Source organism: Humulus lupulus, chromosome 2 (genome assembly GCF_963169125.1).
Source record: "Humulus lupulus chromosome 2, drHumLupu1.1, whole genome shotgun sequence".
In the NCBI taxonomy this organism is placed as follows: Eukaryota; Viridiplantae; Streptophyta; class Magnoliopsida; order Rosales; family Cannabaceae; genus Humulus; species Humulus lupulus.
In genome coordinates this window covers 255,381,582-255,408,797 of record NC_084794.1, presented here as the reverse complement: position 1 = coordinate 255,408,797, position 27,216 = coordinate 255,381,582, and positions in this window count along the sequence as shown.

The window sequence follows — 27,216 nt, the reverse complement described above, 5'->3', positions numbered from 1 at the left end:
CGAGTCTCCTCTGTACTACACTGTCTAGGTAAAGATGTCACAAGCAAGATTAATGGAGAAAAAAGACTAAATTACAAATGAATTAATTTTTTAGGACTAAGTGATAATCATGTGATAATTATGTGTGATTAATTAATTATTTGTCTAATTAGTATTTGTTTGAAAAACTGTATATTAGTTGAAATTCTAGAACTTTCTAAGCCTTCTCTTCTCCAAACTTTCTAGAACTCATGTGTTGTGAACATCTAGAGAGCCTAAATATTCAAACTAGTGAATCTTGCCTGGCCACACACATTATTGTGTGTTTGAGGAACGACTTGGAAGACTTTGGTGTGAGTCTTCACGTGGATAGGAAGATCGTTTGATTATACGAAAGGACTCAAGGATTCTTGATAGGCTACAAGAGGTATTCTTCTATTCTTATTTCGTGCATTGATTTAATGTATAAATTTATGTATTAACCATGGCTCGATATTAATGATTTTTAAAACCACCACCCCTTTCGATGCATCCCTAATTTTCTAAATTAATACCAACAATTGGTACAAGAACAGTCTACATATATGTATGCATTAAATGTTGTGTGGATTTCTTGCATTTTTTTTATATGTATGATGACATGTATATTGAACGAATGGTATTGTTTTATGAATGTGTGGTAGAATTATGAGTTGTTAATTATATGATACTAATGGGCTAAGCCATTATGGGGCATAATATTTTTTGTAATTTTATTTGTGAAAAATTGTTGTAAAAATTCTGGTCACAAGGAAAAAATTGAAAAAGGGACCCGAGCCATGTAGCATACTCGCACATGACCCGAGCCCCAGTGCACAAGCCCACGCCCCTATGCATAGACTCGTGCCATTGCGCCATGCACATCTAGCTGCCTAGCTTCACACCACTGCACCGCTCAGCCAACACCATTGAGCCGTGCGCACCTGGCTGCCCAGCCTCGCGCCATTGCGCTCAACCCCTGCCCCAAGTCCCTAGTACCCATTAACGCTAGTTTGAGCACCAAGTTAGGTGCTTAATAAAAAATCCCTATATTTTTCTAAATTATCTTTTATTTAATTTATTTTTTAAACTGTTTGAATTTGAAAAATTAATTATCTTATTTGATTTTTATTAGAAAAATAAAATATCTTTTAGTTGGTTGAGATTTTAAATATCTCAAGTTTAAATAATTATTTGAATTTTATTCTTTTAATTATTTAAATTCAAATAAATTAAAAAGATTATAAATGGTTATTTGATTAAAAATTAGTTTTAATTATAAAATTAATTAGAAAATTAGTTTCTAATTAATTAATGGGCCTCATAAATTCCTAAAGATTATGAAGATGAGCCTAAGAGGAGAAGAAGCAAGATTAGAGTTTTGTAATCGACAAGAAGCCCACTTTGTAATTTTTTAATTTCTATTTTTTCGAAAGTTGTAAATATAGAAATACCCAATAGTTATTCTATTCATCATTTATTGTTTATGTATTTATTTAAATAAATGTTATATAATGTTCATTGATAACATGATCATGCATAAGTCCATTACATGTCATACATGAAACCCGAACAGTTTTAATTAATCATGCATCTCGACTGCAGAAACATGACTATCTAGGATTGTCCTATATGTTTATATGATTTGTTTTAGTGAAACCAATTGCATGTAAACTACTAAGTCTTAATCTAGTTAAAACTTGGTAAATCACACCATAATAAAGGCAATAGTTAAGATAGGCCTTTTAGGATAACCAACTTTATTTAAAAAGTATTTTAATAAAGTTTGATGAATGCAATGGGTAATTGTTCAAGATCACTTTAATTATAGAAACATGCTATTTTATTATTGTACGATTTTATAATTAATTACATTCATAGGGTTATAATGAACTAATAATTAATTTGAATTTAATTGATTAGTTTAATAAACATATATATATCCTAAAATAGAGAGTGGGAGAAGGCTGACATCTCAATATGACATATGGTCTCCATTATTAGTACAACACCGTGAAATATGATTAGGGCCTCATGGAGGCTTTGTTTTTGTCCCCCTAAGGAATATTTCTGGTTATATTAATATCAAAGTTGACTTCTTATGAAAATAGGAAAGAGTGATGTATTTTGTTGGGAATATATGGCTTTACACTTTCTAAATCAACAATTAATAATGGGAATGATTCAATAATAGAAACCCTAGATGCTAATCAAGATCCTTATTCAAAGTATGAATGCAAATCTTGATATTCAAAGAAACATATTCATGGTATGAACGACAATCTTGAAAATAAGAAACTAAATGATTAAATGATGATAAGATAAACTTAGAAATATTTAAACATCAATACTAACAATGAAAACACAATAGAGTAACACAAAACAAAGTTAGGGTTAAATAGATATAGCATTTTGTTTAGAGCAACTTGAATCTTCAAACTTGAGGAACTTCTAAGGCTTATACACAATAAGAATATTTTTGTCCAAAATCTCTATTCCAAGCGTTCCATAATTGCTTGAAGCTTCAACCAAGTAGAATGAGAAATGGGATTGAACAAGCCTTAAAACTCATGCAAGTCAAGTAATGTTTGATGAGTTTCTTGGAGAAAACTTTGGTCTTTGAGAGTTAGAGAGAGAGAGAGAGAGGTTAGAGAGAGATTGGATAGAGGGATTAAGTCTTCCAAAACTCTATGAGAACTCTTTTATAGTGTAGGCACCATCATTAGGCATAACCAATAGGATTAGAGATAATTAACTCATAATTTGAAGCTTATTTTACGTGTTTGTACGAACACATTAGGCGATACGTTGCCTCCATGGAGGTGATGTTTTGCCTGTTAGAGTTTTGGGCCTCTTCGCATTTAGGTGATGCAACACCTCTTAGGAGGCGACGCATCACCGCCCCCTCTGACTTTTGGCCCTTCCAATGGTCATACATTTCTCCAAATGCTACTAAACTTTTTGGGAATGTTTAAACACCTCATTTTATCACTTTAGACCCATGAATGACAATTTTAGATGCCTACTACACAATCTCATGTTTTCACTTCAACTTAAGTGAAAATCGTTAGTGTTTTGCTCCTCAACGTGTAAACATCTTAACAATTATCTTAACCAATCTCAACATTCTCCACTTGGTTAAATATAATCCTCTCTTCTTAGCTTAACAATTTTGGTGCATAAAATAAAGTATCTTTCTATTTGAACTTTAACTTAGTGAAAGTATTACAAAGCCTTATCGAAGTCATTGGTGTCTTAAAGATTGAACCAAGTTCTCCTTAATGATAAGACCGGTAGCACCTCACACACCTCCACTTGACCATTCATTTTCCTACTGTCGCGCTTAACACTTTTTATGGCCTTGTGCTCATCCATTTCGTGAACTTTCTGAGGAGAAACTCCAATTCCCATGAGAGGCGGCACCACCTCTAAGTTCAAATAGGTGAAGTTCTAACAACATCTTTGCTACCTTTAAATATGCTTGTTGCACACAACTTAACTTCATTAAAAACACTAGGCTTAACCTTCACTCGATATCAATCAACACTAACCATGTACATACTGAAGCTTTTTAATGAAACGTAATATTCTTTTGGACAAAAATTTTAATACCTAACCCTTTAATTAATTTTAATTACATGTTTAGTTCTAAATGGCTTGCTTAATGAGTTAAGCACCATTTTAAACACATAGTGTAACGGTTCTGGATTAGTGAGGCGTTACAACTTGGTATCAGAGTCGTTAAGGTTTAATGGTTTCTAAAGACTGGCTGGGCATGTACACTCACCGATAAAGATAAGCTCGACTCACAACTCAGTAAATAATAATGTGAATATGTGTTTGATTGTTTAATTGAAGTATAAATGTCTTATCTTCATGCTAGAATAGGAATCATGAGATATACTGATAGGGCCTCGCCCTTGACTGCTATGTGAATATGAAAAGATATGCTTATTAGCATTAATATTGCATGTGAAAGTTATTGAAATGCATATTAGCATTGATGTTTCGCGTGTATGCTTATTTGTTCTATTTTGGACTGTGGGGTGGTACCCTGATACTGTTATCATTGCTTGATGAGTCAAGTCGTATAGATCTTGAAAAAAAGTAAATAAAAATTTAATTTGATGTAAAAAGAAAAATGATATTTTTGGAGGCCCAATCAAGGCCCTAAATTTGATCTGACCCGAAAATCTGAAACCTGAATCCAAACAAATCCGATTTACCTTCAAGCGGGTTTGGTACACCATTTCCCCACCCGAAACCCGAACCTAAAAATTCGATCTGTGTGCACCCCTACTGCATACTATCAACCTCTACTTCTAATGATTAAACACATCTCCTAGAGACTACCAATTGCCCGATAGGCAACAAAGTCCCAAACCCCATAACATAGAAGTCACATGGTCTACAAAATTATCTATCACTCTACTAGATACAAAATAATGTGTGGCACCAGAATCAATCAACATAGTGCAAGGAGAACTAGCGCTAGAAATCTGTCCTATCACTACTGAGGGACTAGCCTCAGCCTCTGACTGCGTCAAGGTGAACACTAAAGATGGAGTCAAGCTGCTCGCCTTCTTTGGTTCTTCCTTCTTCAATCTCAAGCAATACTTCATGAGATGCCCAACTACTCCACATAAAAAGTATGCATTCGCTCGACATTATGCCATATGGCACTTCCTACACCGGACACATTCCAGATAACTTCTCTGAATCTCATTGCCACCCTAGCGGCCTCCCTGAATACCCCGAGCCCTCTTATCTAGTCCTAAAACTATAGAAGTGTCTAAGATCTTCCTCTTCTGGTCACTAGAGCCTCCGCCCCTACCAGATCCTTCAAATGGAGGTACCACCCTTCTGACACCTCGTCTAGCGGCGCTTTCATGCCAAATCTTATTCTCTGCGCCCTCAGCAGTAAGGGTCTTCTCGACTACCTGAGCGTAAGTAGTAACTCCAGGCATGTAGGTGATCCTAAAATCCTGGGCTATCATAGCATTCAACCCTTGAACATTTTTTTCCTTTATCATCATATTAATTGGTACCAAGTCAAAAGCGAACTTGGCCAACTTGTCAAACTTCAAGGCATACTATGTTACTATCATATTGCCCATAACTTGATTGGTGAACTCTTCTGCTTTTGCAATTCTAATTGCATCATTGTAATATTTCTCATTTAACAATCTCTAAATTCATCCCAATTAATTGTAGTTACATCCCGAGTCTGCGATACCATCTCCCATCAAATACGGGTGTCATCCTGTAACATATATGTGGCGCATGCCACTCTATCGTTACCCACCACTCTCATGAAATCCAGGATGGAGGTATTCATACTCATCCACTGCTCAGCTCTAAGTGGATCTGGGCCTCCCTCAAAAGTAGGATGGTTGTAATATCTCAAATTTGCTAGTAAGGCTTAGTGCCTTGATTAATGTGACGGGATGGTGTAATTGGATATTATGTGCATTTTTATGATATATATTTGTGATTATGTAAATTATGTGAGTTATATTATGATATGACTGTTTACACATGTTTAAGTATGTGAGTTATATTATGATATGACTGTTTATACATGTTTAAGTGTATTAAATATGATTGTGGGCCCATTTCTTATTAGAAGAGCATTTTTTGTAATTTTCACTTGCTGATGGTATATTTGTAATATTACGTGATTTATGATTGAGACCACATTATTATGTGGATATATTTGATTTATTCGGCACGAGGCGGTCCTTGCAAAAATTTTAACGGAAAGGTCGCAACGAGGTTAAATACCCGGCTTGGGGTGAGCTTAGGGGTATTTTGGTATATTACTGGGAATCATTAGGTAATGGGAATTAGTTTGGCGAGTATTGGGTTCAATGGATTTAATTGGGAATCTTAAGCATAATTTAAGGTTAGTGGAAATTTTGGGAAAAGAGCAAAATACCTTTTGATTGGTCATAGGGCATTTGAACAAAATGGTAATTTTGACCATTAGTTTAAGCCATACTAGCCAAAGCTTCAAGCGCCCAGCAAAGGAATTATTTTTTCCCAAAGCCGACATTCATGTTTATTCCCTTTCTCTCTCTTAGTTTCTTATTCTTTCATTTGGTTTGATAAACACTCAAGTTCTAAGGATCTTTGGTGAGGAATTTTGGTGGAATTTCAATCTGCCAAAGAGGGATTAGGAGCATCCAAGTTCACTCTTAACATAGGATTCTTAAAATTTTTAGAGAGGTAAGCTCTATTTTCTGATTTTTATCTAGGCTTTTGTGTTCTTCATTGTTTTTGGGGAGGTTTTTGGGTTATGGTATGATTTTCAAAATTCTAGGTTCTAAGTGGTTTGCTTTGGTATTTTGATGTTAGAAACTCATTTTCAATTGATTTGGACGTTTGATTGCAGCTAGGAATTGGGAGTAATTGTGTAATTTTCAGATTTGGAAAGAGAGATGGACTTTGAAGCTCAAAGTTGCGATTTTGAGTGTTTTTATGTTTTTGGGTGTTTTGATCTTGTTTCTTTGTTCTTTTGTGTTTGGGTAAAAAACTTTATGGTTGGAATTCTGGTATAAAGGGGATGGGAACTCTTTTAAGTGATTTGGGGTTGGAAAAGTTGTAGGAAACACAACCCATAATTTTGGGTTCGCGATGTAGCGCCCCTATGCTATGCAGGAGAGAGTTTGGGATGCCTCTGCCCAGTTAGGGTGCCCCTGCCCTTGGAGTGGAAACCCCTGTGCTATGCAGGGGAGAACTTGTGAGGTCTCTGGTTAGTTGGGTTGCCCCTGCCCTATGCCCATTTCATCATGAGTCATTTTTAGGGCTTGGGAAGAACTTGGGGGTGGGCGGACGATTCCACCACCCCATTTGGTGGAACTGGAGGTTTCGAGAGCTTGGGATTGTTCCTGAATTAAGTAATTGGATTTGGATCTTAATAAGGGTATTGTTTATGGTTGTGACTAGGTTCACCGCTAGGTTTGGGGGAAAAGGATCGTGCTCAGGGTCGCCTCGTTTCATTGCTTAGAACCCGAGGTAAGAAAATCGGTATATGCACATAGAGATATTGATTGGTATGATTATTAGCCTTGAACTACCTGTGAATGTATGGTATGACCGATACTCGGCCATCGTGTGGAACGTGGGGCTAGACAACCATTGCATTGAGCATGGGGCTGATCGGCAAAGTGTTCAAAACATAGGTCATGCAGGCGAGTTCAGTTTAAGGGTGGAGTCCTTACTCACCCGACATGAAAGAGGGCGGAGTGCCTGAGTACGCATCTCGCTTGGTTGGGTCGCTCGGCAAAGCGCGTGGAACGCAGGTCAAAGGGAAAGTTCAATTTGAGGGTGCGGTCCCCACTTTCCTGGCATGAACCATGAGTTGAGTGCCTGAGTACGTACATCGCTCGGTTGTGCCGCTCGGCATGGCTGTTTTTCTTTGGCCGCTTAATTGATGATATGATTGAGACGATTATTATTTTGTAAACTGCAGAATGTGTTTTCAAGTTATATGATTGGAATGAATGCATATGTTATTTGTGAAACATGTGTTTACTGCGTTGAATATTTGGATTAATTTTATGCACTGTGAGATTTTCTTGTTGAGCCTCGGCTCACAAGTGCTCCATGAGGTAAGGGCAGTGAATAGCTGGACCAGCCATAAGTTGGAGGGCTTCAGGGGCATTGTCTACATATACGCCTTGCTCTACCACCTCAGTCGAGATCACCTGATGGGACTAGGGTTGAACCCTAATTTTGCCGCCTAGGCCAGCCTTTTGTACTCATTTTGTTTATGATCAATTTATAAGTTCATTTTGGGATCCCGTGTACAGAGTTAAACCTTTTTAATGAAATGATTACTATTTGACGAAAAAAAATTAATACTTAATCCTTGAATTAGTCTTAATTACACATTTTAAGTCCAAATGACTCGTTTAGCGAGTTAAACACTATTTTAAAATACATTGTGTAACAGTCCTGAATTAGTAGGGCATTACAAGGGTGTTGCTTCCTGAACTGCTCATAAGAGGCTCCTATCTCTTCTGAACTTCTGGCTGTCCCAGAATTGGAAATACCACTGGTGGTGTGGCCGGGGTAGCATTCCCTGCTGCCTAAGTTTTCTAATCTTTTCTTGCTGTCTTTGTAGCCTTGCTTGCAATGCAGCAAACATCTGTCGCCAGTTCTCAAGGGCTAGCAGAGGGTTTTGACACTGGTTATCATCTCTAGCCTCGATCTTAGCGATGAATAGTCTGTTTCATCACCTTGGAGGCATAACTCTCAAAGTATATTTGCAATGTCCCCAGAGTTTATCCAAACTCACTTTCTTTCTAGTGATTTTTTCCACAACTTTGCACTAGTAAAATCAGTAAAATATCTACACAACATAAAATTTTGACATTAACAAAATAATACTATAATAATATAGACGTTGACATAAATTAAATAAACTATGAATGCGGAAACCGATTAACTGGACTCTCCCAAGCATAAATATCATTTTTATATCTCAATGAACCACATTGATGTTATGATATCTGTGATAATGAGCATATGTTAAAAACATATAGAAACATATAGGATATTTATTTTCTTATGATCAGTGAGTTAAAGAATAATAACAAAAATCAAATTCATATATGTACAAACACGAACACAGTATTGAAACTGAAAAATAAATTATGCACAATAGGATCAGATCTATTAGAACATTAGAAGTAAAAGAAACACAAATTATTCTCAGAGGTCATAATAATAATTAATCTCAGATCATCAACAAGTAATAACAGAACATAAATACAAAATAAAAATCAGCATAACGAAAAAGGAAATCAAATTGATACAATGATGAAATCTTAAGATGTAAACTGAAATGAAGAAGAAAATGTAAACTGAAATAAACTAAACGCTTGAGAGTCCCTACCTTATGCTGGTGGGTGTCTATTGTTTTCAAGATCAAGTCTTTAAATGAAAATAGCGAGAAAATAGCAACAAAACAGACCAGCAATGGTGAGAGGATCTTGCTAATAAAAAAATAGAGAAAATAACAAACAAATAAAATCTCACCACGGAAATGGCACCCACACATCCACGAACGTCGCAAGAAGACCCTCAACAACACCCACCATGGTCCATGGCCAACATTTGTTGGGTTTTATGCCCTTATAAAACCATGTCGGACATGTAGCACGATTTCATATTATCAATAAAAGTAGTAGAAATCATTTAGTTTGACAACTGCGTTTCTTGCTTGTTTTATTACATGATTATTGAAATAATACAAACATTTATAAAATCCCGAACATATAGATAGTTACAATTATAGTGACTAGGTCACAGTGGATTATAGTTGTAATTATATGTTCAAAAGAACGAGTCCTAAGATTAGATCAGTGCATTGGATTTTCACTGATTAGGCAATCCACGATATGATCTACTTACACATTCAGAGTGTGATGTCTTGTCCAAGGCTTCGACCAAGTAGATAAGATCGGATGTATTTAGTTACATCGGACTAGGACCGATATTGATTATTGATTGATAAATAATTATCATTGTTATCAAATCTAATCAATGTCACAATGTTGACCATATATTAAGTCGATCTTAATTCTGAGTGATAATATTCTGCTAATTATATTATTTAAATCTTTTGACTTGTTCGTTACCAGCTTACCCTACGGTCTAGCCCATACTTACATCTTGGAGATTTATTAGTGTAATTGAGTGGGAGTATTATTCATAGATACAAAATCTATAACTTCTGTATGAGAAGTGAAAAGATGATTTCCTTAATTGCTTTGTTCAAAAGGTTAAATGATTGAGATCTCATTTCTGTGATTAAGTTCACAGAAATATCATTTATAAGGAACTTAGTGGGAGTTAAGGATAAAATATTGATGAGGGGTAAAATGGTAATTTGTACCCAACTCGTTAGTAAGTCATCGATAGAGGATTGACTGATTGTAATGGTTATAACAATGGATAACGTATTTATGGTTTTGAAAATACGTTCTATAAAATTCAAGAGTTCAATTCCGAGTCTATAGTGGAGTCACGAGGAATTAATAAGGTGGTGAAATTATTCGTAAATAAATTCACGGTAACTTATTGGAGCTTGATTTCATGGATCCATGGTCCCCGCATCACCTTTGAGTAAATCATCTAGAATGTCTCAATTAATTGATTTAATTATCAATTATGATTTTTAAAAGTTGACTAGGTCAATTTTGGAAAATTTACTGAGATATGAGATTTAGAGAATAAAAGAGAATCTCTGGGTAAATTTATTAATATTGATAAATTGGTATCAATATAAATAAATAATATTAAATCAAGTTTCAAATTATAATTAGTTAATTTGAATAATGATTTAATTAATTAATTAAAAAATAATAATAAAAGGTTTTGAATTTAGGCCCAGTTGGGATTTAAATTCAAAACCAAGAGATTGGGCCCAAGTCCATTTATGGCAGCCCAAGGCTTTTATTTTTGTTTATTATTTTTAATTAATTTAAATTTAAATAAATCCCATTAAGTTGCCTATACAAGGAATATGATATCTAGGGTTTTCAAAAGAAAGCAAGTCAGTCTCAGTTGATTTGGGTAAGTGAAAACCTAGACACTCTAATCCTTTCTTAGCCACAATCTCTTCTTCTTTTCTAGATCTCGATCTCATGTGTTGAGAACCAGCCCACACTAGTTCTAGGTTGATCAAAGGCTTGGTGAGGAAGATTGTGTTGCTGATCTTGTTCAATCTCTTGATAATACTCTGCTACAGAAAAGAATCAAGGGTTAGAGAGATTGAAGGATGGAGTTGTTCCAGTTCCGCTGCGTAATGTAAGTTTTTACTTTACTCTGTATTTGTATCAATTTCATAGGAGCATGTTCTAGGAATTTGCATGTTTGTTTGATAATATGTAAATTGCATGAAAATAATAAAGATCCTGCAATGAGTTTTTCCAACAACAATGGCAGCCACAAAAATAAACCAATAATGGTGGGAGGGAAAAGGAATGAAAGGGAGAGAATAGGTGAGAAATGTGAGAGCTTGAGAGGACACAGAGAGAAAGAGGAGGGTGGTGGCTAAGAGAGAGGAAAAAGAATGAGGGTTTATGTTGTTAGGGTTAGAAAGTTATATGTATATGTTACTATTTTTTTATTATTAATGTATTCGGGTATCAGGTTTTAACCCAAAATCTGAAATTTGAAAAATACAAACCCGAATCCGACCTGATTTTTGTCGGGTCGGATCAGATTTAACCTGAATTTGAACAGATTTTTTTATAATATTTGGGTTTTTACGGGTTCGGGTTGCTTGGATTTTGCAGGTTTTTGGGATTTTCGGGCTAAATGTTCACCCCTAGTAGGGAGTTGTTTGTAGATCCGATTGAGCTGGCGATGAAAGATTTTTATATGATCTTGGGTATGGATTGGATAGCCAAGTATGGGGCAACCATAGATTGTAAGAGGAGGATGGTAACTTTTGAGCATGAGGGTGAGGACCCATTTGTATTTGTGGGTACTGTGAACTGGCCCCGCGTTCCTGTGATTTCAGCATTGAGGGCTAGAGACCTATTGCAAGGAAGTTGTATAGGATTCCTAGCTAGTATGGTGGATACCACTAAGGTCGTACCAGTTAGACCTAAAGAGACTGGGTTGGTCTATGAGTTTCTGGATGTATTCCTAGAGGTTTTACCAAGGCTGTCACCGCATCGGGAGATCGAGTTTATGATTGAATTGGCACCGAGGATGAAACCAGTGTCTAGGGCACCGTATAGAATGGCTCCAACAGAATTGAATGAATTAAAGGCACAATTGCAAGAGTTACTCGGTTTAGGGTTCATTATACCCAGTTTTCACCGTGGGGTGCGCCAGTGTTGTTTGTTAAGAAGAAGGATGAGACATTGAGAATGTGCATAGACTACAGATAGATGAATAAGTTGACTATCAAGAACAAGTATCCTCTACCAAGGATTGATGACTTTTTTGACCAGTTGCAAGGCAAGATATTGTTTTCGAAGATTGACCTTTGTTCTAGTTATCACCAACTGAGGATCAAAGAGGAGGATATTCCAAAGATAACTTTTCGCACGAGGTATGGGCATTATGAGTTTTTAGTTATGTCTTTTGGACTGACCAATGCCCCGACAACATTTATGGATTTGATGAACATGGTGTTCATAAACTACTTGGACAAGTTTGTGATCATCTTCATTGATGATATATTGATTTACTCTCAGTTAGAGACAGAGCATGAGCAACATCTTAGGTTGGTACTTCAGAGGTTGAGAAAGCATAAATTGTATGCCAAATTTAAGAAGTGCGAGTTCTGGCTACCTTAGGTGACCTTCCTTGGTCACATTGCCAGTAAGGATGGAATCATGGTGGATCCAGCCAAGATTGAGGCGGTGACAGATTGGCCAAGGCCTTGGAGTGCCATAGAGATTAGAAGTGTCCTAGGTTTAGAAGGATATTATTGACGTTTTGTTGTAAGGTTCTTGAAGATTGCAACGCCACTGATAGAGTTGACATGTAAAACTTGAAGTTTGTTTGGTCATACAAATGTGAGAACATCTTCCAAGAGTTGAAGCAGCGGTTTATCACTGCTTTGGTATTGAGTCTTCCTTCAGATCAAGAGAAGTTTGTGGTATATTGTGATGCATTGAGACATGGGTTTGGTTGTGTTCTTATGCAGGCTGGGAAGGTAATTGCATATGCCTCAAGATAGTTAAATGAGTATGAACAGCGATACCCTACTCATGACATGGAGTTGGCAGCGGTGGTATTTGTACTAAAGGTATGGCGACACTATCTATATGGAGAAAAGTGTGAGATCTACACCAATCATAAAAGTTAGAAGTATTTATTTACTCAGAAAGATATGAATATGAGGCAGAGACATTGGTTGGAGTTGGTGAAGGATTAGGACTGTGAGATCCTTTATCATCCAGGGAAAGCCAACGTAGTAGCGGATGCTCTAAGTTAGAGAAGTCCATGATAGGTGTATAGCTTAACGCAGATATCTAGAGAATTGGCAGAGGAGATGACCAAAGCTGGAATAGAGTTTATTGTGGATAGATTGGTCAATATTACACTTCAGTCTACGCTCCTTGAGAGAGTAAGAGAAGCTCAAAGGAACGATCCTCCGTTAGAGAAGCACCGGGAGGACGTCCTAGCCGGAATGGTTAAGGACTTCACCATTGCTGAGACAGGCATATTGAGATACAAGGATCGAATATGTATTTTGATGGATGTTGGTAGTAGATGATAGATTTTGGATGAGTCTCATACAACTCCCTATTCATTGCACCCAGGCACCACAAAGATGTATCAAAATTTGAAATCTTTGTATTGGTGGCCAGGGATGAGGAGAGATGTAATGTAGTATGTGGCAAAGTGCCTAACATATCATATGGTGAAGGCTGAACACCAAAGGTCAGCTGGGTTGTTACAACCTTTAGGGGTTCTTGAGTGGAAGTGGGAGGACATCACTATGGATTGTGTAGTGGGTTTGCCTAGAATGGTGGGGCAACATGACTCGGTATGGGTGATTGTAGATAGATATACCAAGTCGGCTCATTTTTTTCCTGTGAGGACAAACTATATAGTAGATCAGTACGTTGAGTTGTATGTCATAGAGATTGTATGTCTCCATGAGGTTCTGAAGTCTATAGGTACGGATTGGGACCCCACTTTTACTTCCAAGTTTTGGGGGAGCCTGCAGAAGGCTATGGGTACTCAGTTGAATTTTAGCACAGCATATCATCCTCAGACATATGGTCAATCTGAGAAGACGATTCAAATACTGGAGGACATGCTTAGGGCATATGTACTGGACTTCGAGGGCCTTGGAGTAAGTATCTCCCATTGATTGAGTTTTCCTACAATAACAACTATTAGTCAATGATTGGAGTAGCTCCATACGAGATATTGTATGGTAGGAAATGTAGATCACCCGTTCATTGGGACAAAATGGGTTAGAGGAAGTACTTGGGTCCTGAAGCAGTGTAGAGGACGATTAAGGCCATCGAGAAGATTAAAGCTCGGATGATAGCTTCATAGAGTAGACAGAAAATCTACGCTGATCCTAATCGTAGGAACGTGGAGTTCCAAATTAGGGACCACATTTTCCTCCAAGTTTCACCATTGAGAGTGACACGATTTGGGAAGAAGGAAAAAGTGAGCCCTGGGTTTTTAGGACCTTTTGAGATCCTGGAAAGGATTGGGCGGGTAGCCTATTGACTTGCTGTGCCTCCAGCTTTGTCAGGAGTACATAACGTGTTTCACGTATCGATGCTTAGGAGGTATGTGTCAAATACGACTCATGTGTTGAGTTATGAGGATCTAGAACTACAGAAAAATTTCTCCTATGAAGAGCAGCCAGTTCAGATTTTGGACCGGAAAGATAAAGTCTTGAGAAACAAGACTATTCCTCTAGTTAAAGTATTGTGGAGGAACAACAAGGTCGCGGAAGCGACCTGGGAGTTAGAGTCAAATATGCAATATCAATATCCCGAGCTGTTCAGGTAAATTTTGATGACAAAACTTCTATTATGAGGGGATAGTTGTAACGTCCCAAAATTCCTTATAAGGCTTTGCGCCTTGATTAGTATGTTGGGAAGGCATAATTGGATCTATATGTGATATTATGTGGTTTTATTAAATATATATATGTGATTATATGAAATATATGAGTTACATTATGATATGACTGCCTTTGCATGTTTTAGTGTATTAAATGTGCTTAAAGGCCTGTTGTTGTTAAAAAGAGGCATTTTCGTAATTTTGACATGTTGAATGTATAATTTTAATTATATGTGTTATATGATTGAGACCACATTATTATGTGGATATATTTGAGATATTCAGCACGAGTCGGTCCTTTTGAGCAAGGTAGCAGAAAAGCCACAACGGGGAAAAATACCCAGCTCGGGATGCGCCTAGGGGTGTTTGGGTAATTTGGGTAATTACCAGTAATTTTTGGGATATGGGATATATTTGAGAAATATATTAGTATTTGGAGGATTAGTTTATTAATGGGAAATTTTAGGTGTAATTTAAGTTTTCTGGGTCTTCGCAGTAGTGCCGCGACGCTTCGTAGGAGCGCCGCGGCCCGGTTGAAGTTGGGTTACCCTCGAACCGCCTTGGCTCCGCGATTCAAAATGGTGAAAAATTTATGGGTTAGCTCTCTACCAAGTGGGGTGTCGCGACCCTTAGTTTTGGTCGCGGCAGCGCAAAATGCCTGAGATTTCAGGGTGGCCTCTCTACCTAGCGTGGGGCAGCGGCGTAGGCGTGGGGCACCGCGGCCCTAAATGGGGATTTCAGAATCTGTTAAGTTTGGGTTTTGGGAAACCAAAACAAAGGGCTCAGGAACGATTCCACTACCCAGTTTAGTAGAATTCGAGGTCCCGAAGGCTAAGGCTTGGTCTTGAATCCCTCTTCCGATTCAGTTCTTGATGAATATTCCTTAATGTGTTCTGACTTGGGGTCGCCTCGCTTTATTTATCACTCAGGACTTGAGGTAAGAAAGCTACACCTGTGGTGAGATTAGGGCATCGGCCCCGGTTATTGAACGTGGTTATATCCACGCTTTGAATACCTGGTTACATGTGAATGTATTGATATGTGTATAATTGTATTGTATGTAAGATGCATGTATGTTTGTATTTGTTTGGAAAGGTTGGCTAATATTCCATGGATGGAATTAGCATGTGGAATGCATGTCGTTATGGTTGGGCCAATTCGAGAGTGCGGTACGTGCTCGTGTGGCCCTATGGCCTCGCAAATATATTGTGTACATGCTATTCATGATTTATATGCAGTTGGTTATCTGTTCTGTTGAATTGAGCATTCTTGCTGGGCCTTGGCTCACGGGTGCTACGTGGAGTAGGTAAGGGCAAAGAGAAGCTGGACCAACCATGAGTTGGAGAGCTTCGGGGGTGACGTGTACATATGCGTCATGTTCGACAGCCACGGTCGAGACTTCTTTTGTGGATCTAGGGTTTCAGTTTATTTTGCCGCATAGGTTGGCCATTTTGTACCTTGTTTACGTTTATATTTTTTTATAAACTCTTTTCTGGGATCCCATGTACATGTTGAAGCTTTTTAATGAAAAGTAATATTCTCTTGGCCAAAATTTTAATACCTAACCCTTTAATTCATTTTAATTACATGAGTAAATCCAAATGACTCGCTTAACGAGTTAAGCACCATTTTAAACGCACAATGTAGTGGTCGTAGATTAGTAGGGTGTTACATGGAAGGTCAACCAATTCCCATGTGTGGTTTGACATAATTGAATCCATGTTGTCATTTATTGCCTCCGTCCAAAAAACATAGTTTCTCGCAGACATTGCTTCTTGGTAGGTTTTTGGATCATCCTCAACTTGAAGAATCATAGGAAATTTCCATGTGACTTCTTCAAGTCTATCGTAGAGTATCTCTACTTGAGAGCATTTCTCAATTGATCCCAACTCTTTAAGCCTTTGATTTCTCCGAGGAAATAATTGTTGCTCATCAACCTTTGGATCTTTCTCTTTACGAGATTCTCCAACACTTGTGGGTTCTTGAGAGTTGTTATCACAATATAACATATTCTCACAGAACTTCACTTCTCTTGATTCAGTTATCACATTAGACTCCAAGCCTAATAGCCTATAGGCCTTGCAATTTGAGGCATAGCCAACAAATGCACACTTTACAACCCTTGGATCCAACTTGATCCTTTTAGGCTCTGTGCTCTTGCAATAAGCAAGGCACCCCCACACTTTAAGATAGCCTAGGTTAGGCTTATTTCCTCTTCATAACTCATATGGAGACACATTGTTCTTTCCCATAGGAATTCAATTCAATATATGACAAGCAGCAAGCAAAGCTTCACCCCACAAATTATAACAGAATTTAGAATGTAAAAGCATAGAGTTAATCATCTCAAGATAAGCCATATTCCTTCTTTCAACTATTCTATTTTTGTTGTGAAGTGTATGGTGGAGTGCATTCATGTATAATTCCATGTTGTTCACTAAACATATGGAAATCATTTGAAAAGTATTCACGACTTCTATCGTATCTAAGAGTCTTAATTTTCCTTTCCAATTGATTTTCTACTTCAGTTTTATAGATTTTAAATGCATTAAATGCATCAATCTTACTGTTAAGCAAGTACACATGAGTATGTTAGAGAATATTATTTTATTGCTCAATGGAAATATGGAAAAACCAATAAACAACTCTATGCAAAAAATACAATAGACAATGTAGTTGATTAAATAAATATTACAACTCAATTGCTCAAAATACAAGTAACTAGAAAGATGTAGAAGAAGAAGATTACAAACTCAAAACAATAATAATACAAGTAAATAAGATCAAAAAGATCAAAAGAATGAAAAACACAAACAAAATCTCACACAACCAAAGTGTAGAGTAGTGGGGATCAACAACGTGAACAAGGTTCAAGACCTTTGTCCAAAAGCTTATTTCCCCCTATTCTCTAAGCACTAAGGGATCTCTCAAGGAAATAGCTCTCTGAAATAATCAAGCCTCAAGGTGTATTTTTCAGCCAAGTGCTTTGTGGATGAAAAATGGTGTGTCATACAAGTGATCATTAGGCTCCTATTTATAGAGTTTGAGATACCCCTTTGAATTTCAAATTCCACCAACCCCATGGTTGTTACCAATGTTTAATTGGATGTTTTATGGAATTAAAATAGAGATTTGGGAGTTACTTGGCTGTTGGAAACGTTCAAAATTAGATAAAAACCGAAGTTGGAAAATGTTGTCAGCCGCTCAGGCCGTGGTCTGAAAAACACGAGCCGCGGCCTACGATGTGTTTTTTTGCCTATTTTTGTCTCTTGGGCTGCGGCCTGAAAAACATAGGCAGTGGACTAAGTCGTTTTTTCATCAACCAATTTTCCAAATTTTCCAAAACGTTCCAAATTCATTCCCACTTGATTTTGTAACTTCCATACACATTATGGGAGTTAAAATCACATCTCTAACAGCCATATTTCACATATATCTTTAAGAAATTCAAATCAAAATGTGTAATATCAAATCTACACATTATTGGGTAATATTTGGGAGTTACAAGTTTGTAACTCCAAAATATGTCACATTTGGGCACATACATGTGTCCAATTTTGTGACTCTCAATAATATGTTACAAGGTGTGACAAATCACATTTGTGTGACAAATCACATTATGTCACATTATTTAATCTAACAGTATATTATTTAAAATAATATAACACAGTATGCCTAGAGAAATCATCTCTAAAAATTATGAGGTATCTATTTCCTCCTCTAATCAACATGCCATTTAATTCACATAAGTCATTATGTATTAATTCTAGCAAGTTTGAACATCTATCAACAATTGGAAAATATTTTTTTTAACAATTTTAGATTGAACACATAATTCACATTTATCATGCTCATTCACATCGCAATTAATCAATCCACATTTCACAACTCTTTTAATTTTGCTATAACCTTGGATCTCTTTTCATTTCCCATTTGGACTTCAAGTCCCACATTTGCACTTTCAAAGGTTTTGAAAAGAATTTCATCATAGGTTGCATGAATGGTGGCACAAGTATCATTCCACCATCCTTGCACCTTTCCTTGGGTTGCATTTGATGGTATTAAAAGAGCAAATCAAAGAAACGCAACGTGGAATGGGCCATTTTTAATATTTATTAATACCAGCCATGTAACGACCCAAAATCACTAATATGGCTTAAGGGCCTTGATTAGTGTGCCAAGAGGGCATAATTGGTTTATGTGTGAATTTATTGATTTAATGCATGATTACATGATAAGCATACTTGTATGATTATATGAATATAAATGTGATTAAATGTTGTACTTGTGAGAACCACATTATTATGTGGGTAAATCTGCAGCAGGTGACTTGAGGCGATCTTAGGGAGCTAGATAGCGGGAAAGTCACAATGGGGCTTAATATTTGACTTTGGACAAGTCAAGGGGTGTTTCAGGTATTGGGTGGTTATTTAGGTTATCGGGTTATGTAAATAAATAATTGGAGATATATTTGAGGTTAGGAAGCTTAGGTGGGAATATTGGAGAATTTTACCATTTTGCCCTCGGGGACGTTTTCGGTACCCCGAGCTTTGGGATTAGCTTAATTGCCTAAGGATAGACTTAAGGAGCTACAGAAAACAGTAGGACAAAATAAAACCGACTCTTTTCTCAGCCTTTTTCTCTCTCTTCTCTCTCAAGGAAAAGCACTGGAAATTTTAGAGGAATTCAACTGGAATTCAGTGGATTGAAGGAGTGATTTAGAGGCTTAGCTCAAGAATCATCCAGGAAATTTAATCAATACTAAGGTAAGCATTGAATTCCTTTCTTTTTGGTTAGAAATTCTGAGTTATGGCTGAGTAGTGAGATAGTTGTGATTTTGATGTTAAGGGCAGAATTAAGGTGGAAAAGCTTGGGAATTGACTTGGACTTTCCTTAGAGAAGTGGTTCTGCAGCTGAGGTAAGCTCTAATTTAAGGTTTAATGGCTGAGTTATAGTGTTTTCATGGCTGGGTTTTGTGTTCTTGAGTTAGAAAGTTTCAGTAATTGAAATGGGTTTTTGATGGGTTTATAGCCTAGGTTTCAGCTGTGTTGTGTTGTTGGAATCATGTGGGAAGTTTTTGGATAATTGAGTTGTGGAATTGGGGTAGTTTTGAGTGAGTTTGCATGAGGTTTGAGAGTAAAAAATAGAGGTTTTTCTGGGTTTGAAGGGGTAGGGCCGCGGCATAGTTCTTGGTGAGCCGCGTCCCTTCGAAGCTGATGGGTGCTGAGGAAGGAGGGCGGGTTGCGGCATGGTCTGAGTAGGGCCGCGGTCCTTACCTGTTTTGGGGCATTGAGAGGCCTCTGGTTGGGGCCATGCCACGGCATGGATGGCTAATGTCGTGGCCTTTAAGAAATTTTGGGATTTTGAGATTTTGGGCTTGGGAATTTAACCTGGGGTGCTCGGGATTGAATCTTTTACCATGTTTGGTGAAGTTCAACGTTCCGAAGACTAGAACTTTTTCTAGAAGCTCATTTAAGATTGTTGATGGTATCCTTTATCTTGGTTGTGACTAGGTGCTAAGCTAGGGCTCAGGGATCGGATCGCGCTCAAGGAGCATCGCTCGTAACTAGTTCACTTGGAAGTCAAAGATAAGAAAAATGCACCTAGTTGTGTATTTGTAATGGGACTAAGGGTTCCATAATATGTATGCATTGAAAAGGATGGTATTATGCCATGTAAATAGTAAACCAACTGCCTAAGAGGCCCTTTCCTATTCCTTCTATGTCGTAGGGTTAAAACCAAAAAGTATTTGTTGTTCTCCTGATGTTTCCTCATATTTTCAATAAAACCTTCTCGTAAAAGGATTTTAACAATATTTTCAGTGATATTAGTATATGGTATTCGAACTGTTCTTTTTTTATTCATGTCAACATTTCGTATAGAGGTTAGTATATTAGCAATAGTTGCGCACAGGGCGCGACTCGGCCACTGGTAGCCGAGGACAGCTTATTATGCACTGAGCTTGGTTTAAGCGGGCCAGAGTCAGTGTGGTAAACATAGGGTGCGGCCTAAGTTGTCGACCCTAGTTATTATGTGATTTGACTGTTATGAATGATTAATTGCATCTTTGATTCTGATTACATGCTATGTGATTAATGTGGAATGTTAAGTGGTTGATCATGCTTGATGAATTATTCTCTAGATATGATTGTTGGGATGTGTAATATGTTTTCTTGCTGGGCCTTGGCTCACGGGTGCTACGTGGTGCAGGTAAAGGCAAGGGCAAACTTGATCAGCCCTGACTTGGAGAGCTCTGCGAGCGGAATGTACATGACCAGCTGCTCAGCCGCCACGGTTGAGAGGATAACAGGAACATAAAAGCTATAAATGTCTGTTTTGCCTTAGAGTGGCTGATGGTAGTCTGTATTTTGGAAATTTTGTAAACTAGCCTTTAAACACTGTTCCTTTTTGGGATCCCATATGTAAATTTGTTTAAGTATATGAAAAGTATCTTTTGAGACCAAACCCATTTTATCCTTAGCACATTTATGGTTTAGTGACACGTTTTGACTAAACGACTTGATTAGCAAGTCCTGCACCTTTATAAGTACACAGTGTAGCGGTCTTGGCTATCCAGGGCGTTACAAGCCAAGATCATACACACACACACACACATATATATATATTTAATCACATACAATAAAATTAGAGATTACCTCTTGTAGCCTATCAAATGTCCTCGAATCTTTTTGTATAAAATCAACGATCTTCCTATCCAAGTTTTGAAAGCTCACACCTTGATCTTCTAGACCAATCCTCAAACACACAAGGATGTGTGTGGGAACGTATGATTCAAAATGCTGATTTATGACTCTGAAGATGTACTCAATACATGAGATCTAGAGAGATTTGATATAGAGAAGATAGATTGGATAGTTTTTCAGGTTTAGGAAAAACTATTGCTTGTTTTCTTCAAAGAGAGAGTCTGACAGTCTATGAAACTATTCTTGAAAAATATCACTTCTTTTCAGGCTTATAAAGATAATTAACTAATTTAATTAATCTTTATTTTATTGAAATAAAACTGATAAGTTATAACATTATTTAATTTAAATCATATTTTACAATATAAATAATTATTTGAAATTCAAATCCCAGGGATAGGAAATCTCTCTGTGGCGCCACACTCACTGTGTCGACCACACCATTAGAGTTATCCTTAATTTTTCTCATTTGTTTATTTAATTAATATTTAAGATAATATATTTATCCCAAAATAAATAACAGTTAATTTAAAATTAACTTTATCTTAAAATATCAGTTTTAAATAAATATCTTATTCTAAATAAGATAATTTTTAATCGCTCTTTATATATTAATCCAAAAACGATTAATATTAATTTTAACCTATAGTTTTTCAAAATAAAAAATATATAGTTAAATAATTAATTAACCAATTCTCTATAATTATCACATAATTATTTCCTTGCCCTGAAATATTAATTCCTTTGCAATTAAGTCCTTCTCTCTACAAATCTTTCTTTTGACATCCTTACCCTTAACAAGATAGGACAGAAGTGATTTGGGGACCATGGACATATAATACGAAGCTCCAATAAACCAGATTATTAATTAAACTCTTTAATCCAATAATCTTATTTATTAATTCCATGATTACTCTACTATAAATATTGAATTGCACTCTAAGTATTTATATAATTATATTTACAGAGTTTTCTCTTGTAGTCCATTGATATAATCAATAAATGCAGTTCTGTCCTCCATTTATTGGTTCGTTAATGAGAGCTGGTTAAAATTGCTGTTTTACCCTTGTAATTACCTCTTGATCCTTAAGTACCATTAATTCACTAGCGAATAATTAATCTATAATCAAATTATAGATTTGAGCTCAATAACTATTTAGTTCCAGAATTAACCCTTAAGGGAACCAATATTCGATCTGTTGGGAAAGTATGGATTCCATTATTTTCATTCATGTTCCCAGCCAATCATGATATTGAATCTCTAAAACAAAAGTCATTAGCCTCATTATACTAAGAAATTTTAACGAGTAAATCAAAAGATTCAATAAACACAAACATGAGTTCTTGAATACTCAAGATTTAGATTGATCTACAAATGATCATCTATTATGATAAGAATCAAATCTTTATGTCGAACGGCAAGTTTATAAAGATAATTAATTATTATCGGTCCTGTCATATATATTCTCTATTATATACAACACATTTACTAAGATGTCTATCCACATCAGTAATTCGAATCTAGATCACTTGCATCTCGTATGCTTAGCAAACCGTACTAGTAACCATTCATTAAAGATTCCATACTTTAATATGTTATCGACTATTTTATTCATTATGTATGATCTTAATTCTCTCGTACTAATACAAGATCATATTCTCATGAATGAATAAGTAATTTTCTTAATATTATAATTAATTCAAACAATAATTATAATATTCAAATATAATAAAATTGTTCTTTTAATTAATTCAATAAAATGTATTTACAAGCTTTTATTAGGGCATTAATCCTAACAACATTAACTTCACTCAAGGTTGCAATGATCTCAACATCAAATGCATTGGTCTTGGTATCTTTACTTAGGTTTGCAATGATCTCAACATCAAATGCATTGACCTTAGTATCTTCACTTTCTTTAGCAATGTTCTCAACATCAATTGCATTGACATGTTCACCTTCTCTTAAGGTTGCATTAGTCTCAGCACTACATGCATGAACTATGTCAATTCTCTTTAGGGTTATCATACACTCCTCATTGAATTTATTAAATTCATTTAAGGTCTCAAATATCTCATCATTAATTGTATTAACCTTAATCTCATTATGGTTAATTTTACAATTACCATGTCTCACATGATGATCAATAACTTTATAAAAAAACAAGTATAACAATAACCTTTGAATTGTTTATTAACATTCACCATTGTTGATGAAGACTTTGAATCCATATCCACAAAAGTAAAAAATAAACTCAAACTCACAAAAATATGGCAGCAAACACATTTCATTCAAATTCTTAAAATCTACACATTTACAAATTAGGAATTTGATGATACCAATCTCCTTAAGTATGTAATCCCATTGATTTGTCTCATCCTTTGTTGATGAAGACTTTGAATCCATATCCACATTCATGTAGAGCTATCCAAATAGAGATTTCTTTGATCTCCCAAAAGAAAGTAATTAGAAGTTAGAGATTTTGATTGTTGGGAATATATGGCATTACACTTTCTAAATCAACAAATAATATTGGGAATGATTCAATAATAGAAACCATAGATGATAATCAAGAACCTTGTTCAATCTAACTACTTCAAATTGAATGATGATAAACTTAGGACCTGTCCTATGTTTTTGAGAATGTAAAAATGGATTATGTGAGGAATGACCTCACGTACCTGAATCAACGTAATCCCTAAAGGTTAAAGACAAGTATTTGAATCGGATTAGATATCACCATTGGGATAAGCCACTTGGTCTCTTTGCCATTTTTTGTTAGAGGTATAAACTCATTCTCCATGGTTGAATGTAATATATGTTTTTTTCTTTGGGCCCCAAGAAATCGTTCCTCCTTTAAGCATAACACCCAACCGATGGTGTAGAGATTGTTTCCCACACTCAATATCCAACTTGCGTCAGATTGTCCCTCAAGTATCTTAAAAAATTTTTAACATTGGAGGTCTAGCTTCTTGGTCCTCTTTAGGTACCCTAGAACTCTCTCAATCGCCTTCCAATGTTCGATACTTGGATTGTTAGTAAGCCTACTTAGTTTACTAATTTCATATGCCGTATATTAGATTCCTTAATGCACTTGCATACTCAAATTGAGATACCGCTCTACCATCATTTTTTTCAAGCTTTATGCTTGAATCAAATGGTGTATTCTCCTCTTTAATTTTGAGATGACTAAATTTGTCAAACATTTTCTCAACAAAGTGAGCTTGACTTAAGGCATAACCCCTACTATTTCTTCTTATTTTTATACCAAAAAGGTATCGACCTCTCCAAGGCCCTTCATTTAAAACATGGAAGATAGAAACATCTTTGTTTCTATTATGACTCTCATCTCATTACTCAAAACCAACAATCCTCAATATATAGACACACCAAGATGACATAGTTATCACAGGTCTTAGATTATAAGCACTTGTGTACATTATTGTGTCAAAACCCATCTGAAACTATGGCTTTATCAAACTTTTCATGTCCTTGTTTCACATCTTATATTAATCCATACAATGATTCAACTAGCCTACATTTTTTATGTTCATTTTCCCCTTAGAATTTTTTTTTTCGGTTGTTCCATATAGATCTCCTAATGGAAATCTCCACTTAGGAATGTCGTTTTGACATCCATTTGATGAACACAAATTTTATCTATTGATGATAAGGCAAAAAAAAAAAACTCTTATTGTGGTTGTCCTAGCAACCAGTGCATATGTGTCAAAATAATCAATTCTTTCCTTTTGTTTAAACCCATAAGCTACTCAACTAGCTTTGAAGGCTTGTATGTGCTATCGATGTCATATTTCCTCTAAATTTCCACTTGCACCCAATTGGTTTTGAACATTGTGAAAGGTCTACCAATTCCCATGTGTGGTTTGACATAACTCAATCCATTTCATCATTTATTGCATCCTTCCAAAAATTGGAGTCTCTCGAATACATTGCTTCTTGGTAGGTTTTGGGATCATCCTCAACTTGAACAATCATAGGAGATTTCCATGTGACTTCTTCAAGTTTACCATAGAGTATCTCTACTTGAGAAAAATTCTCATTTGATCCCAACTCTTTAAGCTTTTGGCTTCTCCAAGGCAATATAGGTTGCTCATCAACCTTTGGATCTTTTTCCTTCTCCAACACTTGTGGGTTCTTGAGAGTTTCTATCACAATATAACATATTGTCAAAGAGCTCCAATTCTTTTGATTCAATTATAGCATTAGACTCCAAGTCGAATATCCTATAGGCATTGCTATTTGAGGCATAGCCAACAAATACACACTTAACGACCCTTGGACCCAACTTGGTCCTTTTAGGCTTCGTGCTATTGCAATAAGCAAGACACCCCCACACTTTAAGATAGCTTAGGTTAGACTTATTTCCTCTCCATAATTCATATAGAGACACATTATTCTTTTCCATAGGAATTCGATTCAATATATGACACGCAGCAAGCAAAGCTTCACCCCACAAATTACTACACAATTTAGCATGTAAAAACATAGCATTAATCATCTCAAGATATGTTCTATTCCTTCTTTCAGCTATTCCATTTTGTTGTGGAGTGTATGGTGCAGTGCATTCATGTATAATATCATGTTGTTCACAAAACACATTGAAATCATATAAAAAGAATTCACGACCTCTATCACATCTAAGAGTCTTAATTTTCCTTTTAAATTGATTTTCTACTTCAGTTTTATAGATTTTAAATGCATTAAATGTGTCATTCTTACTCTTAAACAAATACACATGAGTATACCTAGAGCAATCATCTATAAAAGTCATGAGTATAACTTATTGGAGCTTGATTTCATAGGCCCATGGTCCCCACTGTACCTTTGATAAAATTATCTAGATAGTCTCAATTAATTGATTTAATTATCAATTAGAATTATCAAAGTTGACCAAGTCAATTTTGGAATAGTTTCATAGAGTTATACAATTTAGAGAAGAAAAGAGATTTTAGGGAAAATTTATTAATTAAGAAAAATTAGTGTCTAAATTAATAAATAAGTTTAAATCAAGGTTCAAATTATAAATAATTAATTTGATAAAGGATTTAAATAAGTATTTAATCAATTAAATCAATAGAAAATAATATAGGTCTTGATTTTAAGTCCAATAGGTTTATAATTAAATGAGAAATTTTACGGGCCTAAAGTCCATGAGAATTTCAACCTAATGGTTGATATTATCTATTATTTTATTTATTTTTGTATTAAAATAAATGACTTAATTGAGCCTATAAAAGGAATGTTAAGTGAGAGTTGAAATCAGATTTTTGAAAGACGATCTGATAGATGATCAGAAGATCTATTCTTGACGCTTTAGGGTTTTAGACTCTCTCTAGCAAAAGTCCTTTTCTAAGCCTCAATATTCTTTTCTCTTCTTCTATTTGTATCTATCTCATGTGTTGAGAATTGTCCACTCTAGTCTAGGTGATTCTAAGGATGCTTTGGAAGACTGTGAAGAAATTAGAAGATCGGTTCAGTTTCTTGGTGATACCCTGTGGCAGAAAGGATTCAAGGGTTAGAGAAACTAAAGGAATGACTAATACATTCCACTACGTATAATGTAAGTGTTCTTATCATTATTTATGTTTAAATTCAATTATAGAAACATGTTCTATGTTGTATTATATTAATTTGTTTAATATAAGATTTACATGAAAATAAAAAAAGACCATGTATAAGTTTTCCCTACAACTGGCCTCAAAGCCTTTGGTAATCTTTATTTTCATGCATGAACATGGTAGAAATTGAATTATTTGATATGTTAAGTAATTGGAAGGATTTCATGTTTTTTATGAAGCATATTGATTTTTATGTGATTATTATCAGATTTGGGTTATTTTGTTGTGTTTTATATGCAATTAATTTTTATAAATGTTTTATTTGGTGTGAAACATTGTAAAAATTATTTAGAAAACATTTTGGGTTGAA